Here is a 19062-nt window from a genome sequence, read left to right on the forward strand (position 1 = left end):
TAGTTTTTGTGTACATCACCTCTAGCATTTTCATCTTTCCTGTCCCCTCCTGTACCCGCCGCGGTGGCTCAGTGGTTAGGGCGCTCGGCTACTGATCCGGAGTTCCCGGGCTCGAACCCGACCGCGGCGGCTGCGTTTTTATGGAGGAAAAACGCTAAGGCGCCCGTGTGCTGTGCGATGTCAGTGCACATTAAAGATCCCCAGATGGTCGAAATTATTCCAAAGCCCTCCACTACGGCGCCTCTCTCTTCCTTTCTTCTTTCACTCCCTCCTTTATCCCTTCCCTTACGGTGCGGTTCAGATGTCCAACGATATATGAGACAGATACTGTGCTATTTCCTTTCCCAAAAAAAAACAATTATTATATTATCCACTCCTCTCTTTCATTCATTTTATCCATTCTGCCTGCTATCCTTTACTCTCTGCCCCAGGCCAGGTGCTTCAGTATCGATGGCAGATGCCAGGGCTAGCAAAAATCTTTTCCTTCCTTGCATATTATTATTTTTAATAAAACCACTTCTTCAAAACACATGCTTCCGCATTCCTCCAAGTAAGCAGACTTAAATGTAGTAGTACTAGTAAGTGGTTTAATAAAATATTAATAAAAAGGAAGGAAAAGATTTTGCTAGCCTCGGCATCTGCCATTCATACTGAAGCACCTGAGCTGGGGCAGCAGAATTAAAGGATAGCAGGCAGAATGGAGATATTAAATGAAAGAGGTGAGGGGACAGGAAGAGAGGATAGGGGTAGAGGTAATATACACAAACTATTTACACAATAAGAAATGTACAGGTTGTACGCGTGATTAATTCATGATGAAGCAAGATTGTTTTTTGAGGAAAGGAAATGGCGCAGTAATTGTCTCACATATGTCGATGGACACCGGAACCGCGCACATCTGACGGGCCCGACCGCGGCGGCCGCGTTTCGATAGAGGCGAAGCGCAAGGCGCCCGTGTGCTGTGCGATGTCAGTGCACGTTAGATCCCCAGGTGGTTGAAATTAATCCGGAGACCTCCACTACGGCACCTCTTTCTTCGTTATCTTCTTTCACTCCCGCCTTTATTCCTTCCTTTACGGCGCGGTTCAGGTGTCCAACGATATATGAGACAGATACTGCGCCATTTCCTTTCCCCAAAAAACCAATTATTATTATTATCCTCAGAATTTTCCGGAGCGCTCCCGTACTGCCCCTCTTCTTTCACTTCATCCCTTTCCTTAGGGCGCATGTGAGGTGTCCACCGAGTAGTGAGACAACTACTGTGCGATTTCCTTCTAAAATTGCACTGGTGACCGCACGATGTTGTCCAGCGTCAGCTAGTACCTTAAGAGTCAGAAGCCTTTAAGTATATTTAATTAAATACAGTCTTGCCAAGGAAATTGTAAACTCTTGCTTGTCGTTAAACGTAGTGTAGCAGGCGTACTGACAATATCGATATTCAAAAAAAAATATTATTTATAAAGTCAAGAGTTGCGATTTAACCCAGACCACCGTTGCAATCCCTGTGAAACGTCGTGACGGCAGGAACATAATAAATCGGTATAGAATCATTAAAGCACCTCGACGTGTGAATATTGGCTTTAAGGTAGCAATGTGCCACAGCGTGTAACTGAGGCGTCCGGCTCACTTGTAATGCCGCAAATTAAATAAGATTTATTTGCTCATGTAGGATGGCGCCTAGAAGAAGGTTGATGCCTCTGTAACAAGCTTACATATATCTCGAATTGCCACAACCACGCCAAACCGGTTCTAACCTGTACCTAACTGGTGTGGTTACATTGTATGCGGTGGGTGGAACCACTTATTGTCGTAAAGGTATTCTCCTAGCAACCCGCCGCGGTGGCTCAGCGGTTAGGGCTCTCGACTAGTGGTCCGGAGTGTCCGGGTTCAAACCCGACCACGGCGGCTGCCTTTTTATGGAGGTAAAACGCTAAGTCGCCCGTGTGCTGTGCGATGTCAGTGCACGTTAAAGATCCCCAAGTGGTCGAAATTATTTCGGAGCCCTCCACTACGGCACCTCTTCCTTTCTTCTTTCACTCCGTCCTTTATCCCTTCCCTTACGGCGCGGTACAGGTGTCCAACGATATATGAGACAGATACTGCGCCATTTCCTTTCCCCAAAAACCAATTATTATTATTCTCCCATAATATATATATATATATATATATATATATATATATATATATATATATATATATATATATATATATATATATATATATATATATATATATATATATATATATATATATATATATATATATATATACGCTTCGCGTGCCTGATACTTGATTTAATATCTGCTGCTGGTCCTTGGACCCAAGATATTAAACTTATTTTTGGGATATGGCGGAGTGCTAGACGCACTCTGGCACGGGTCGGCCCGGTATTGCACTGCCTCCGGGATCGGCCCGGGGCCTATGGGCCTATTATCACGCGGCGCCTTTTCTCTTTCCCTCCTATCCTTAAAGTCTCCTCTTTCAGCACGCGGCAGCGAGCGTGGCTCGGCTTGAGCCAGTAGGCTCGGCTTGAGCCAGTAGGCAGGCCCGTGCTCTTTCCTTTTCCTACTTCCTTTCAGCAACATCAGTCAGTCGGCGCTCCGCCTCAGTGTATTGTAGTCGTTATGGAGAGCGCTAAAGACACGCAACGACGACAGAACGAAGCGAGGAAGAGGCAACGCGCTCAAGAGACGCCAGAAGAACGGGCCGCACGACTTGAGAAACGTCGTAACGAAGAAGCGGCTAGATGAAGTCGTGCCACGTTCTGAAATGACTCTTCAACTGCGGAAGAGACCGGTTTGAGTTCTCGAGAGCGTCGGAATGATACGCTGCGTCGACTACATGCCGAGGAAACGAAGCTTTCGCAATTGAACTAGGGTTAATCAGAGCTAAACCACAGCCAATTTTTTCCAAAGAAATATGTCATATTTTTGCACAAGCCATTCAGTAAGAGCAATTTCGGGGCTTAAACGGCAGCCATGGAACACGTTATGTATAACTCGTTACGTAACACATTACGTGGACAGCACCACCACATTCCTCGTAGGGCAACAGTGTTAACTAGACTATCTTTTTCATGCATGGGGGCTCTCGAGTCCGGCTCAAAGTCCGGGGATCGGACGTGCCTGAACCAGATAGCACATCAGTACAATGGAACGGATGAAGAACTACTTAACGACTTGAACGATAAGTACCTAAAAACGACACAGGGTGGGAACGCAGCCACGGTGTACACTACGGCGGAGAATGAGGCACTAGACGCGGAAATCACTGCCACGTAACTGATGGCTGCGATGGGGGACTTCGGACGTCCTCGACCGCACGGCAGGATGGAGTAACTAACAAAATCCTCAGAAATCTGGATGAGTACTCGGTCCAGGCTCTAAGAGACTACATGAACAAGTGCTGGAAAGGAGGGAGCCTCTCGTCGGCATGAAAACACGCAAGAGTCACTTTCATACCGAAACCCGGCAAGCATCTGAACATTGAGAACCTTCGACCTATCTCCCTCACATCGTGCCTGGGTAAGCTCATGGAGCACGTGTTTCTCACGAGTTCGCAAAACTACGTGGAGATCCATCGCCTCATGCCGCACACGATGACCGGATTTAGGCCACACCCGTCCACGCAGGACGTAATGCTGCAACTCTCTAGGGAATTCGTAGACCAGGTAAACGGTCACAGTACGCCGGCCATCCTAGAGTTGGATTTGAAGAGAGCGTTCGATAACGTCTCGCACGAGGCGATACTCGCCAACCTCTCAAAACTAAATTTAGGCTGACGCACGCCTGTATAAGAGATTTTTGTCTAACAGGACAGCGCAGCTAACTATAGGGAAACTCCAAATCGGAAAACATACTACTGGGAAATAAGGGTGCCCTGTAGGGGTCGGTTTTATTGCCCTTTGTATTCATAGCCGCGCTGATCACGCTCCCTGGAAAGCTTGACGGCATAGAGGGCATTATAAATACCCTATATGCGGATGGCGTCCTGATTTGAATGAATTGTGGATCGTACGGGCAGGTAGAAACGGCCCACCAAGAGGCGGCGGATGTCGTAGACGCTCTCGTCCGTTGGAAAGGGCTGGAATCCTCCCCACAAAAGTCTGAACTGCTGGTCATCCATAATAACGGATGAGCCTGCAAAGCGATGCCGAATATGGTGCAACTAAAAACCCAAGGCAATGAAATTCCGGAAGTAGACAAAGTACGGGTGCTAGGAATGCTTATACAATCCAACAGATGCAACACAGTAACGCTGGACAGGTTGACGATCTTAGTCCAGCAGGCGATACGGCTCATTAAGAGCGTGGCGATTCGGCGACAGGGCATGACAGAGCGCGACACATGTAAGCTCGTTCCGGCTTTCGTCGTCAGTCGACTCGTCCACGCCACCCTTACCTGGATCTCAAGAGAGTAGAAAGTGAAAAGCTGAACTGCCTGAGAAGGGCAGGCGAACATGGCGGCTCTCGGCCTCCCCAAAAACACGTCCACCACGAGACTTCTGTCTCTTGGGGCCCACAACACCCTTGAAGAGTCCACTGAGGCGCAACTTACATCGCAAGAGCAGCGGCTCAGGTAGACAGATACGGGGCTCTACATTTTGCAAAGATTGGCATACAGGGCGAGCACACTTCATGCGATGTGACTATACCTGCAGAGATGTGTGAACGCTTCAGGGCAAACCTATCCCAAAGCACATGCAAGCGGACCGTCACGAAAACCGGAGGAGGGTCAGGGCGAAGACGTTAAGCAAAAAATATCAAGGGGACAATAGTGCCGTGTATGTTGATGCCGCACAATATAAAGGCAAAGACGCTTTCGCTGTGAGCGCGGTGAGCATCTCCCGCAGGGTAGCGACTGTGGTGGTCACGGACAGAGTGGAAAAGGCCGAAGAGGCGGCAATAGCACTATGGATTGTTCAGGAAGGCACCGGCACAATTCTCAGTGATTCTAAAACGGCCCTTCGAAGCTTAACGAACTGCTTACAAAAATTATTCGTACGATGCCAAAAGATAGGAAGGCAGTGGATCTGGTATGGGTCCCGACCCACGCGGGTGTTCCAGGGAACGAGGCCGCTCACCAGCATGCTCGAGGTTTGGTCAATCGAGCCAGCGATGGGGTCTCGGACCCGGATGTCCCCAGGAGTGAAACGACAATTACATATCAGGCCATAACCAGCTATTACAGGGAGCTTAGAGTCAGCCTTTCTCCTCCGCAAATTTTGCTCAGCCGCGAACAGGCTACCACGTGGAGGCGGCTGCAAACGCGGTCGTAGCCAAACCCGTGGACGTATTCCAATATCTTTCCCGATTTGGTAAATTCGTATTTTCAGCTGTGCGGTGAGTCTGACACCTTAGACCACCCGGACTACGGCAAGAGCGCAGGAGGTTGCCGACAGACAAACTCCCGGCCACCTGGAGCAGCTGAAGTAACCCAAGAAGATCATCTTCCTCACAATAATATTTTGTCTTTCTCTGTGCCGGCAACTCGGTGGAATTGAAGACGCAAGCTGAAGAAGACAGATCATGAACGTGAGCATATTGACGCCAAGCCTCTCGAAGGCTGTTTTCTCGGCATGCAGGCACCACAAATCGGTTTCAAGTTGCCAAAGTAGGTCAGGTAGGTCAAGTTGCCAAAGTAGGTCAGGACACTTAGTCCAAGACCACAGCGGCGCTGTCCGACGTGGTCGCAATGAGCATGAGCTCTTCTTCACCCTCGAGGGTGGCACTTGTCAGCTCTAACCTCTTCTAAAGCACTAACCTGTAGGTTCAGACGAAACGCAAAAGCGGCAAAATGCTATGCGATGTCAGTGAATGTTAATGATCCCAATGTGGCGGAAATTATTCCGGAGCCCTCCAATACGGCACCTCTTCTAATGCGAAAGCATTTCTTGCCTCATGAGTGGCGTGGACAGGATACGTCTGCTGGCACTAATCAATAACCAATACATAATCCAATCCAAAGGCATGCAAAAAGCCAATCCATAATAAAAATCATAATCCAACAAACCAAACAACAATGCATAATGTAATCTATATTCCAACAAGGCACAAACCATCAACGAAGAGAAATCAGGAAAGAAAAGTCTGGTCTGAGCGAGAAACGAACCCGGGCCTGTGGCGAACGGGAGGGGGGCGATTCCACTTCGCCACGACGATTCCATGTTTGCAGCAGAACAAAGGTACCACTAGTGAATGCAGGGCTGTCTTAGAAACGTATGTCCGAGATATGTTCTGAGATGTACATGAGTAATTATGAGCAGATGAATTGCCGATTTCGCAGCCAACACAGCACAAAAAATGGCTGTTATTTAGCTCTGGTTAAACCTTGAGTGAAGCCAGAGCTACATCTGGCCCCGTGGAACTGGCTCAGTGGTGGTAGTGGTGTTTATTAAAATAATAGCAAAAAGGAAGGAAAAGATTTTTGCTAGCCCCGGCGTCTGCCATCGATACTGAAGCGCCTGAGCTGGGGCAGCGGAAATAAAGGATAGGCAGAACGGAGAAATGAAGTGAAAGATGTGAGGGGAAAGGAAGAGAGGGTAGGGGGAGAAGTAATATATACAAACTATTTACGCGATAAGAAATGTGTCCAGGTTGTGCGCGTGATTAGTTCATGTTGGGAGAATTAAAACGCGCACAGCACTGTGTTGGCTACAACTGGAGTGGGGCGTCCAGTTATTAATCGTTCAAGGTTGAACTCGCGGAACGTTCGGTCACTGAGTGTAACTACCCGACGGAAAAAAGACGGGACGTCAAGCCCGTGAGTTCGAAGAATGCACAGAGGTTCAACAAGGTTCGGTCACGAGTGCGCGCACTGCCCTGCGGCCACAATAGCGTCTTGAGGGAGTCTGGTAGTATGCCCAGGGCCTATATCGCGACGAGCATCGGCGAACGCGGCACACTGAAGTAGCAGGTCTCGCTCAGTCGAATTGCAAAGTCGTCTTTCGCCACCCCGTTTCGCTGGGCGTTCCTTCTTCATCTTTGTCCCTCGACGTGGATTCACTCCCTCCCCTTCTCCCCCACCCCACTTGACACGGCGCATGCGCACAGCTGCTGCAGCTCGGTTTCTATAGTGCGCCGCGCCGCCAGCAGCAGCTGCTGCTCCTCGCCACGTGACCAACCACGTGACCAGGGGTGGCCACGCTGAAGGCTCGAAGAGGTGGCGCAGTGTAGCTATCGCTACAAAATACGTTTCTGGTAAATTTACTCTTTGCTTGGCGTGTGGTAGCGCCATCATGCGGCACCCACTGAAAACCCCCTCGCAACGAACAACGCTGGCTCAGCAGATAGCGCGCGCGCTGTAACACAGCAGACACCAGCTCGGCCACTTGCCATGCTCCGACGAAAATTCAGATAGCGGACCGCGCACTGCTTTCGCATTTCCGCATGTAACGAGACTTAATGAAAATTGAATTTGGCTTTTGATAAAGGAAATAGCGCAGTAACTACCTCATTTATCTCGGTAATAGAATGAATAAAGGAAGGAGTGAGAGCAGAAAGGAAGAAAGAGGTTCCTTAGTGGAGGGCTCCGGATTAATATGACCACCTGGGGATCTTTAACGTGCAGTGGCAACGCACAACATACGGGTGCATTTCGCGTTTCGCCTCCATCGAAACGCGGCTGATGGGGTCGGGCTCGAACCCGGGTACTCCGACTCAGTAGACGAGCGCCTTAACCACTGAGCGACCGCGGCGGGTGAGACTTAAGTGCACCTCGCCTCATGATTTGACGGAGGCCTCCTCTGCGGCACCGCTCTCTCCCTTTCATCTTTCATTCTCACTTTCCTCCCTTTCCGCATGGCGCACATGAGGTGTCGACCGAGAAATTTGGTTTATTTGTTTATTGGGGTTTAACGACCCAAAGAGACACCGGCTGTGAGGGATGCCATTGTGAAGGCCTCCGGAAGTTTCGACAACTTAGGGATCTTTAACGTGCACTGACGTCGCACACTACACGGGCCTCTAGAATTTCGCCTCAATCCAACTTCAACTACCGCGGCCGGGATCCAACCCGCGTCTTTCGGGTGAGCAGCCGAGCGCCACAAACACACAGCCACCAACGCGGCCTAAACCGAGAAGTAAGAGTCACCGCACCATTTGATATCCTCAAGAAACGCTAGTTTATCACCGTTTTATATGGTATTTCAGGCCTATTTTACAGCCATAGATTTGTACGAGCCATTTAGTTGGAGCAATGCCGCGGTAGCTGAGTGGTTAGGGCTACTGATCCGGATTACTCGGGTTCAAACCCGACCGCGGCAGCCGCGTATCGATGGAGGCGAAATGCTAAGGAATCCGGGTGATGTGCGATGTCAGTGCAAGTTAAAGATCCCCAGCTGGTCGAAATTATTCCGGAGCCCTCCACTACGACACCTCTTCCTTTCTTTCATCTCATAGTCCCTCTTTTATCCCTTCCCTTACGACGCGGTTCAGGTGTCCGCCGATATTTGAGACAGATACTGTCCCATTTCCTTCCCCAAAAATCAATGTGAGGTTCTTCTCTTCTTGATAGGCGCGTTCGTCTGCACGAGCCCTGGTGTCATTAACCCCTCTTCCGAAAGCATCGACCCGATGCTGAAAAGAAAGCAGGAGGTCTCGAGAAGAGCTACGGTGTCCTTTGGTAGTGGGCTTCAGGCGAACCACGTGGACCACCTCGGGCCGATGGCGGCATCGAGATTGTTGAGTCTCATGAGGGACGAATTCATAATTCAGAGCGTCCACAATTCGGTAAGGATTGAAGTAGTCGCGCAAGAGCTTTTCAATCGGTCCGCGTCATCGGATAGGAGACCAAACCCAGACAGGGTCACCTGGGTGGTATTCCACATGCCGCCTCCGTAGGTTGTAGCGTTGCGCGTCTTTGCCCTGTTGGTCCTGAATTCTAACCCGTGCGAATTGGTGGCCAGCTTCGGCGCGTTGTAAGAAAGACGCAACGCCGTCATTTGGATGATCGTCGACATGAGACAGCATGGCATCGAGTGTTTTCTTCACCTGACGTCCATAAACTAGGCCAAATGGTGTCATGTATGTTGTTTCCTGCACGACTGTATTGTATTCGAACGTGACGCAGGGTAGGACGTCGTCCCAGGTTTTACATTCCACGTCCACGTACATTTAAAGCACGTCCGCAAGCGTCTTGTATAGACGTTCCGTCAGTCCGTTAGTTTTGAGATGATAAGAAATCGTACTGCGGTGACTGGTGTGACTAAAAATTAGAATATAGTGCTGGAGCTCAGGGGTAAAGGCAGCCCCCCTGTCCGTAATCAAAACTTGTGGAGCATCATGACGTAAGACGATTTGATGAACAAACAACTGGGCTACTTCGATGACGGTGCTACTTTGAAGAGATGCTGTCTCCGAATAACATGTGAGATAATCAGTGGCTACTATAATGCACCTTTTCCCGGAGTCTGACGTAAGAAAGGTTCCGAGCAAGTTCATGCCTACTTGTTGAAACGCTTGCTAAGGCGGCCCAATGGACTTGAGGAGCCCAGCTGGCTTCACGGGTGGAACTTAGCGGCGCTGGCAATCCCGGCAAGTGCGGACGTAATGCGCAGCGTTAGGACCCAGGCGAGGCCAGTAGTCCTTGTCTTGACTTCTGGTTTGTGTTGTAGTAACACCAAGACGCCCGGAAGCTGGTTCGTCATGGCAGGCGTGAAGAATTTCGTTGCGTAGGTACACAGGGACGACCAGCAAGTATTGCCTACTGTTGGCGGCGAAATCCTTCTTGAAGATACCACCGTTTCTTATGCAGAGAGACAACAAAGCTCGCCTGAAGGCGTTCGGAACTCTCCTGCTGGCTTCTTCAAGATAACGAATGATGTCGCGGAGGTCAGGGACTGTGCGTTGATGCCCGGCGAAATCGTTTGTATCTATTGCATTCAAGAAGAGTTGATCGTCGTTAGCAGCGTCGTCCAGAGCTGCTTGCATGGGAGCACGAGATAAGCAGTCGGCGTTTGCGTGTGTGTGACCGGATTTGTAAATGACGGTGATATCGAACTCTTGGAGTCGAAGGCTCCATCGTGCGAGGCGCCCAGAGGAATCCTTGAGGTTGGTAAGCCAGTACAGTGCGTGATGATCGGTGACTGCTTTGAAAGAGCGGCCATAAAGGTATGGTCTGAACTTCGAAACTGCCCACACGATGGCGAGGCATTCTTTTTCAGGGGCAGAGTAGCTGGCTTCTGTCTTCGATAGTGCGCGGCTCGCATAGGCGATGACACGTGGTTGGTCCCGCCGAACTAGGACAGCGCCCAAAGCAAAGTTGCTAGCATCGGTGTGGACCCTTGTGCCTGCAAGTTCATCAAAGTGCGCCAGCACAGGGGCGATAGCAGGCGGCGTTGAAGCTCATGAAACGCCATCTGCTGTGGTGGTTCCCACCTGAACGGCACATGCGCCTTTGTCAGATCAGTAATAGGTGAGGCAACGTTACAGAAATTCTCCACGAAGCGGCGGTAATACGCGCATAGTCCGAGGTCCGAGATCCGGAAGAACTCCTTCGTAGTTCACGACATGGCCCAAAAACGTTATGCAAAATGACATTTTTCGGCTTTTAGAGCAAGGCCTGATGATGTTATGGCTTGCAATACTTCCTCGAGGCGACGCAGGTGCTCCTCGAAAGACGGGACAAAAACGAAGACATTGTCAGGTAGACCAGACAAGTTTGCCACTTCAAACCCGCAAGAACGGTATCCATAAGCCTTTGGAATGTGGCGGGTGGCGAACAAAGACCAAATGGCATCACCTGAAACCCGTACAGGCCGTCTGGAGTGATGAATGCTGTTTTTTCGCGGTCCCTCTCGTCTGCCTGAATTTGCCAATATCCAGAATTCAGGTCCATGCAGGAAAAATATCTTGTGTTGCATAAGCGATCAAAGGTGTCGTCAGTTCTGGGTAGCGGGTACACGTCGTTTTTAGTGATGTTGTTTAACCGACGGTAGTCAACACAGAATCGTAAAGTGCCGTCCTTCTTCTTCACAAGCACATGTGCCGCCCAAGTGCTCCTAGAATGGCGAATAACTTCGTCGGCGAGCATTTCTTTCACTTTTTTGCTGATAGCCTCACGTTCTTTAGTGGACACTCGATAAGGTGACTGGCGGAGGGGTGGAACATTTTCATCAATAAATATGCGATGTTTCTCAAGATGCGTCCGTCTGACGCGCGACGACGACGCGAAGGCACCACGGTAGCCATCGAGCAGTTCGCGCACTTTGTCGCGCTGCTCGAGCGGCAGGGTTGGGTTAATGTCGTACTGAACACCAGGAGGTATATCAGGCTCAGTCGTTGAAGCAGTCGTTAACCTGTGCACACACCTAGTTTCACTAAGAGCGTCAATATATGCCACAGTCGTCCCCTTGTTAAGTTGCTGGTGTTCGTTGCTGAAATTTGTGAGAAGAACGTTGACCTTGCTATCTTCGAGGAAGACAACCACTCTGTCGACGAAAAATCCTCTGTCCAGAAGCAACAACTGCTTGCTTTCCACGACACCCTCAATTTGCCGTATGTTCTTTGAGCCGACGGTTACCATTACACTGGAACGTGGAGGCACGGTCACGTGTTCGTCTAGAACGTGCAGTGCCGCTGGGAGAAGTCTATCAACGTATATGGCCTTTTCGGTCGAGAACTTGACGGACTGCGATTGCAGATAAATCACGGCACCATTTTCAGTCAGAAAGTTCATGCTGAGTATGACGTCCCGGGAGCACTCGGCTAGCACTAAGAACGTTGCCAGGAATGTTTGGCCTTGAACGGTTACCCGCGACGTGCACGTTCCCGTTGGCATGATCAAATGGCCCCCTGCAGTACGCATCTGTGGGGCATCACAAGCGGTTGTGACCTTTTTTAGTGCCAGAGCAAATTTTCTACTGAGCACAGAATAATCGGCACCAGTATCCACCAGCGCGGTTACAGTGGAGCCATCGACCGAAATCTCTAAGTCGGCTGTTGCTAGTGTCTTACTTTGAGGATGTCGAGACATTCGGTCTCGGCTGCAGTGCGTCGAAGGAGTCCGGCATTGAGGAAAGGCGGCGTGGCCACGGAGGGGTACGTTAGGACATCGGCTTGTCTTGAGGCACTTTGTCTGATGAGTCGTCTGTACGACTAGGACATTCGGCGTTGTGTGTGAACTGGAACTGTCTTGCGGCGATGGAGGATCTTGCACATTTTGTTGTTGAGCAGCCGCACCTCCAGAGGCTGCTGCATCCAGTTTCCCCTAGGGGGCTCCGAGACTGGCCTCGGCCTGGAGAACTGTAGCGACGAGGAGATGGTGATCGAGAGAAGGGACGCTGTGCTGAGTACGCTTCCGAGATGTAGTCCGCGATCTCCTGCGGCCGTTCTCCACACGTCGGACGGGGACAGCCGACGGGGAATCCTCGGAGGCCCATCTCCTTTTATGGGCAGCGGCTCCAAACATGTCCAGCGTCACCGCAGTGGTAGCACAGCTGCTGATTATCTGGCGCCCTCCAGATATCCATTCTGCATCGTCCTAGGCGCTGTGGAGAATTCGGCTGGAGAGGTTGACTCTTATAGCGGCGGAGGCGGGTGCGTCATAACGTGGGTTCGACTGGGACGGAATGAAACGACGTGTGACGGCGGCGTAGATGAGATCAGGGTGCTGCGGCTGTACCGGGCCTGGGAGAGGTAGGGGTGTGCTCGTATTTAAAGCTAGTTGCACCTCCTCGCGAACATCAGCAAGTGTGGCAACCTGAGGCTGTACCTTAGCCGGAAGAGCTTCGCCAGTTCTTCTCGCACGATGGATCGAACTATATCACGTAGAGATTCTGCTGAATTCATTGTGGCTCCCTCCACAGTGGCCGTGTGCGCGGTCGTACTGTCAGGCCCTCATGTCAAGAGACTTCTTGATGGAGCTCGCCTCCTTTACGAAGTCGGTTATAGATAAAGGAGGACTTCGAACCAGGCCGGCGAACAACTGCTCCTTATCCCCTTTTATCAAGAAGCCTACCTTCCTCTCCTCCGACATGCTTGGGTCCGCACGTCGGAAGAGTCGGTTCATTTCTTTGACGTACACCATCACACTCCCGCTGGCGAGTTGATGTTGGGCCCGCAAAAGCAGGTCAGCCTTCTCCTTGCGTAACTTGCTGTCCTTGAACACTTGGAGGAACTAGGATCTGAACGTATCCCACGTTCGAAGGCGGGATTCATCGTACATAAACCAGGTCCTCGCGTAGTCTTCGAGGACGAAATAAACATGACGCATGTTGCAGTCGGCGCCGCAGCCAATGTAGATGGCCACCCGGTCGTACTGGTCCAGCCAGTCTTCGGCGTCCTCGTGGGGTTGACCCTGAAAATGCGGTGGCTCTACTGGTGATGAAGCGGGAAAGGAGGAACTGGAGCTGGGGTATTCATTGTGGAAGCCCTTCGTGGTGGATTAGAAGGCAGTAGTCCAAATTCGGTAGTATAGTCCTTGCAATCGGCGACTGCTCTGATGGACTAGCGTGTCTACCTTAGGTATTTGTCCGGGGCTTGAACTGCGGCTTGAATGGGGCGTACGGTACATTAACGACGCACCCAGCACCTCCACCAGATGTCACGTCGGCGTTAATCGACCGAGAGTCAGCAGCGGCGTAGCCCTGGACGAGCGCCTCTCCAACACTTCGTTCTCCTCTTCTTGATATGCGCGTTCGTCTCACGAGCGCTGGCGTCAATATTACACACCTCCGATCTTTATAGCAAACATATACCAGACCAGACTAGCTTCATGGCCATCCTCGATTCACTACTCGAACAAATACACCATATCGCGGGTAGAAATCCTCTAATCATAGGAGGTGACTCACTTCCAACATACAGACTGGGGATAACACCGGTCTGTACGTTGGGAGTAAACCACACTACAGCGATACACTACAGCACGGGGTCGCAGGCTTTGGACTACTATCCAAGACCTGCGCTTCACAACAGAACTTTCTTCGGCATTGTTATTGCGCTACTTGAGGTTTACACAGACAAGAACGACACATACAGACAGGGCGCAAACTATCAACTGATTTTATTGCGTGCGTAATTCGTTTTATATGAGTAGCGCAATAACAATGCCGAAGATTACAAACCAACTAGGCCCATTTGAAGCTCTTCTTACATAACTTGCATGCCCCAGCAAGGATCGGCAATAATGTAACCATGGATGTTAGCCCGGAACTCACATTCAGCCGCCACCACAAAGGACTCTCGGGGTCACTTACGCCCCACATAATTGGTAGCGACCAGTACATTATCGCCATCCAAGGACCCCACACACAACATGGCTCACGACCGCTAACTCACAGATTTATTATTTGGGACGCGGTGCGATCCACACGCCACCAACTCCCAGACACCCCCAAGCAAGAGGTTGATAATTGGGTCATCTCTATCCTGGACGACATAACAGCACACGCGCAACACATTACCACATCGCTCGACCCCCCTACTGGAATCTCGCCTAGTCCACCTCTGGGAAGCCCATCATAGCATCCTGGAGAAATGGAATCTACAAAAACATGGTAACGTTAAAGCGTCGGCTGGCCGCGCCACAGACACTAAAAATGTTCCAAGTCTGTCTGGTACCATTAGCAATTATATAATGATGTTTCATGCAAAAGACACAAATTAAATAGTATAGAAGTTTTTACTTCTCAGAGTTCTCTTTTAAAGGATTAACATGTGTAAGCAATCTTTCAATATTTTCGTATAACTACGATCGTGAGGTGCTCTGAATACAAAGTGCAGCTTTCCAAACATGGAGTCTTCTCCACGCTTCTGTAGATGTGCAGTTACTTCATCCCCTCCTGCCTCATTTTTCCTCTGCATTGTTTGTAAGGCTTTTACGACTGCAACTTCGTTCACAATTATCTTGCTATACATCTAAAGGACATCACTAATGACACTGTTTTATCTGCCTCTCATGGCCTGTAGTCATCAAAAAATGTTTACGTGGTGTGAGTTCGCAGAAAAAATGAATGACTCGAGAATACGAAATCAGTTGAAGAGCATTAGCCAAGTTGGTTTCCCCTATGCTTTCGACAAATCGGATACCAACGTGTACACCACGAGACTACTATTCGTTTGATACCACCAGAATTCCTCTGCGACTACTCGTTCGCCCGCCACAGCCCTTCAAAGGTCACCCCCAATTACGGTTTCGAGGGCCAAAGGTCTTCAATGCGAATCCGTCAAACTCTCCAGGCTTCAAATTACAACTCTGTGAGCCGAATTGTGCCAATTCGTTTGCCACCACACCGAACCCTCTGCGCCAAACGAGTGGCCACAGTTTTTTCACCAATGGCAACCCCAAGTGGCACCAGTTTCGGCACCCGCTCAGACGGTACATTTATAGCGAAACGCCAGCATAGTTGGTAAACCGGCTGCCGTGGCAACCCGACGACTGCGCGCGGTCACGTGGTGGTTGATCCCATTTTGCTCACTTGGATTTCCGGCCGCCATCTTGAAATCACGGAAAAACAAGAAACCTTAGATTGCGAGTAGTAAGAGCTAACGCTCTTAAAAATAGGCAGTGACGACGTTACCGGGAGACAAGACTCGCGCATTAGTCGTAAGGCGCCGATTCGTTCGGACTGTATTTCACATAACGGATCAACACAGCAGTCTGCAAAGTACCCCAGTAAATTATCCTAATAGAGTAGAACACAGGAGAACAGCTTCGTCGCCTAATATGTCGTTTTTCCGAATATTTAGCACATTTCACTGCTTGCGAAACATTCGGGACAGTGCGTGATCGCCGTCACCTTTCGAAGGCGCCTGTGGTGTAGCCGACAAAGCTACCTCAAAGCGAAACTACAGCAGTACTGCCTGGTCTGCAATATGCTGCTACTGGAAAAACTAGGGTGCGTGGCAAATATATAATAGAATTTAACTATTGCAAATATGGGCTCGATCAAACTTGTTCGCTTTCTGAGAGACCCTAACTGCATATGTGCGAGGCAGCCCCAATTTTAATGCCGCATCTCCTGAGACTTTTCACCGCATTTTGAGGCTATTGTGTCAAGGGCTTTAGAGTACTCACCTTTGTACAGGTCTGTTGGGCCACTACGAGTGATGAGACATCGCGCTCACGGTAAGCAGCGCGGCGAAAAGTTTGCCCCCCCCCCCCCCCCAAAAAAAAAAACAAGCAAAGCGGTGCGTACCGTTGGCCTTAAAAATCCACACAAAGGAGGCGAACAGCAGGCAGATGAGAGCGACGACCACCAGCAGCATGGTACAGTCGAGCACGAATATCGTGAACGGGTCCATGCCGTCCGCCCTGCAGAGCGCGCATCGTGTCTAAACTTAGCAAGGTACATGAATCAGCATGGCCTACGCCATGCGGATAGTGACGGAGACAAAGTGGCCGCCGTGAAGCTTCACAATTTACACACTTAAAATGTTGACTGTCACCTTTATAGACCTTTATAGGTCCGAAATTCGCCGTGGAACCCAAGAAGTCGCCACCGGATCTACTGGGCTTGGTCAGGCAAGTGGCTCATCGTGCTCAGGACTCTGATTTCGCTAGCTGCCTGTCTGAAGGAGTTGACGTCAGCGCTGTGGTGTCTTGTCTCGCTTCGTCCCCGTCTTTATTCGCGCTGTATCGCATTATGAAAAATTACCAACTAGCCCGATCTGCCACTCTTGCAAGTTATATTTCTAGTTCCTCGGGCCCTTTCATGTGTTTCTCTGCTGAACCTTCCTGCCTCATTGCCCTCTTCGCTACTGCTGTCTGTCGCGCCCGCTCTCTCGCCTTTTGCATCCGTGTCAAGCTGCTTCCTGGCGCGATTAAGACCCTCCTGGGAGGTTTCCAGCCCTCGCTCCATCATGGCATAAGAATCATGAAGATCCTACGGTCAGAGTGGCAGCGCCAAGCACGCTTCTTCCGTGAAGCGCTGTACCTGCAGCTTCATCGCCTCGACAGGTTCCCAAGGGCCATGATGAAGTGGCGTGAGCTTTCCGCGCTTGCTGACAGAACTGCTGAGGCCTTATGGCAACGTGAGCTTTGCTACCTTCGTGCCATCTCACCGAAACAGCGCTCAAGTCACAGCAATCGAGTGCACACCCTTGGTGATGTGGTGCTCCCGGACAAAGTGGCTCGTGTTCTCAGCCTAGGTCCGAAATTCGCCGTGGAACCCAAGAAGTCACCACCGGATCTACTGGGCTTGGTCAGGCAAGTGGCTCATCGTGCTCAGGACTCTGATTTCGCTAGCTGCCTGTCTGAAGGAGTTGACGTCAGCGCTGTGGTGTCTTGTCTCGCTTCGTCCCCGTCTTTATTCGCGCTGTATCGCATTATAGAAAATTACCAACTAGCCCGATCTGCCACTCTTGCAAGTTATATTTCTAGTTCCTCGGGCCCTTTCATGTGTTTCTCTGCTGAACCTTCCTGCCTCATTGCCCTCTTCGCTACTGCTGTCTGTCGCGCCCGCTCTCTCGCCTTTTGCATCCGTGTCAAGCTGCTTCCTGGCGCGATTAAGACCCTCCTGGGAGGTTTCCAGCCCTCGCTCCATCATGGCATAAGAATCATGAAGATCCTACGGTCAGAGTGGCAGCGCCAAGCACGCTTCTTCCGTGAAGCGCTGTACCTGCAGCTTCATCGCCTCGACAGGTTCCCAAGGGCCATGATGAAGTGGCGTGAGCTTTCCGCGCTTGCTGACAGAACTGCTGAGGCCTTATGGCAACGTGAGCTTTGCTACCTTCGTGCCATCTCACCGAAACAGCGCTCAAGTCACAGCAATCGAGTGCACACCCTTGGTGATGTGGTGCTCCCGGACAAAGTGGCTCGTGTTCTCAGCCTAGGTCCGAAATTCGCCGTGGAACCCAAGAAGTCACCACCGGATCTACTGGGCTTGGTCAGGCAAGTGGCTCATCGTGCTCAGGACTCTGATTTCGCTAGCTGCCTGTCTGAAGGAGTTGACGTCAGCGCTGTGGTGTCTTGTCTCGCTTCGTCCCCGTCTTTATTCGCGCTGTATCGCATTATAGAAAATTACCAACTAGCCCGATCTGCCACTCTTGCAAGTTATATTTCTAGTTCCTCGGGCCCTTTCATGTGTTTCTCTGCTGAACCTTCCTGCCTCATTGCCCTCTTCGCTACTGCTGTCTGTCGCGCCCGCTCTCTCGCCTTTTGCATCCGTGTCAAGCTGCTTCCTGGCGCGATTAAGACCCTCCTGGGAGGTTTCCAGCCCTCGCTCCATCATGGCATAAGAATCATGAAGATCCTACGGTCAGAGTGGCAGCGCCAAGCACGCTTCTTCCGTGAAGCGCTGTACCTGCAGCTTCATCGCCTCGACAGGTTCCCAAGGGCCATGATGAAGTGGCGTGAGCTTTCCGCGCTTGCTGACAGAACTGCTGAGGCCTTATGGCAACATGAGCTTTGCTACCTTCGTGCCATCTCACTGAAACAGCGCTCAAGTCACAGCAATCGAGTGCACACCCTTGGTGATGTGGTGCTCCCGGATAAAGTGGCTCGTGTTCTCAGCCTAGGTCCGAAATTCGCCGTGGAACCCAAGAAGTCGCCACCGGATCTACTGGGCTTGGTCAGGCAAGTGGCTCATCGTGCTCAGGACTCTGATTTCGCTAGCTGCCTGTCTGAAGGAGTTGACGTCAGCGCTGTGGGGTCTTGTCTCGCTTCGTCCCCGTCTTTATTCGCGCTGTATCGCATTATGGTTGAGCGCGTGGCCTCAGACGTCTGCGCCCTCGTTTCTCTCTAGCCACGCATGTGCTGGGGTGCAGATGTGAAGACATGTGTTCGGGCGATCCCGATACTCGCATCTATGTGAAATTTTGGCTGTGCGTCGAGAGATGCGTCCATGTTCTTCATTCCGGTAGGCTCCCCGGGAGTCGGTTATGGTAACCCCAGAGCCTGGTACTGCCGCGGCGAGTGCTATGGTGACCTCCAATGCGTGTGTAATGTTTGGGTAACGGAAAGTAAACCCCCTGAACGTAGGTGTTTTGATGGATTACTGCCGCCGTATACCATTCCTTGAGGTGTGGGCCAGCAGCATCCGTGTAGAAGACTCCATAGCGAGAGCCGTAGCGGTGGCTAAGGGGCGTCGCGCGTGTGGTTCGACGGTCCTCATGAGTCTCCT

This window comes from Amblyomma americanum, chromosome 4, assembly GCF_052857255.1.
Source record: "Amblyomma americanum isolate KBUSLIRL-KWMA chromosome 4, ASM5285725v1, whole genome shotgun sequence".
Classification (NCBI taxonomy): Eukaryota; Metazoa; Arthropoda; class Arachnida; order Ixodida; family Ixodidae; genus Amblyomma; species Amblyomma americanum.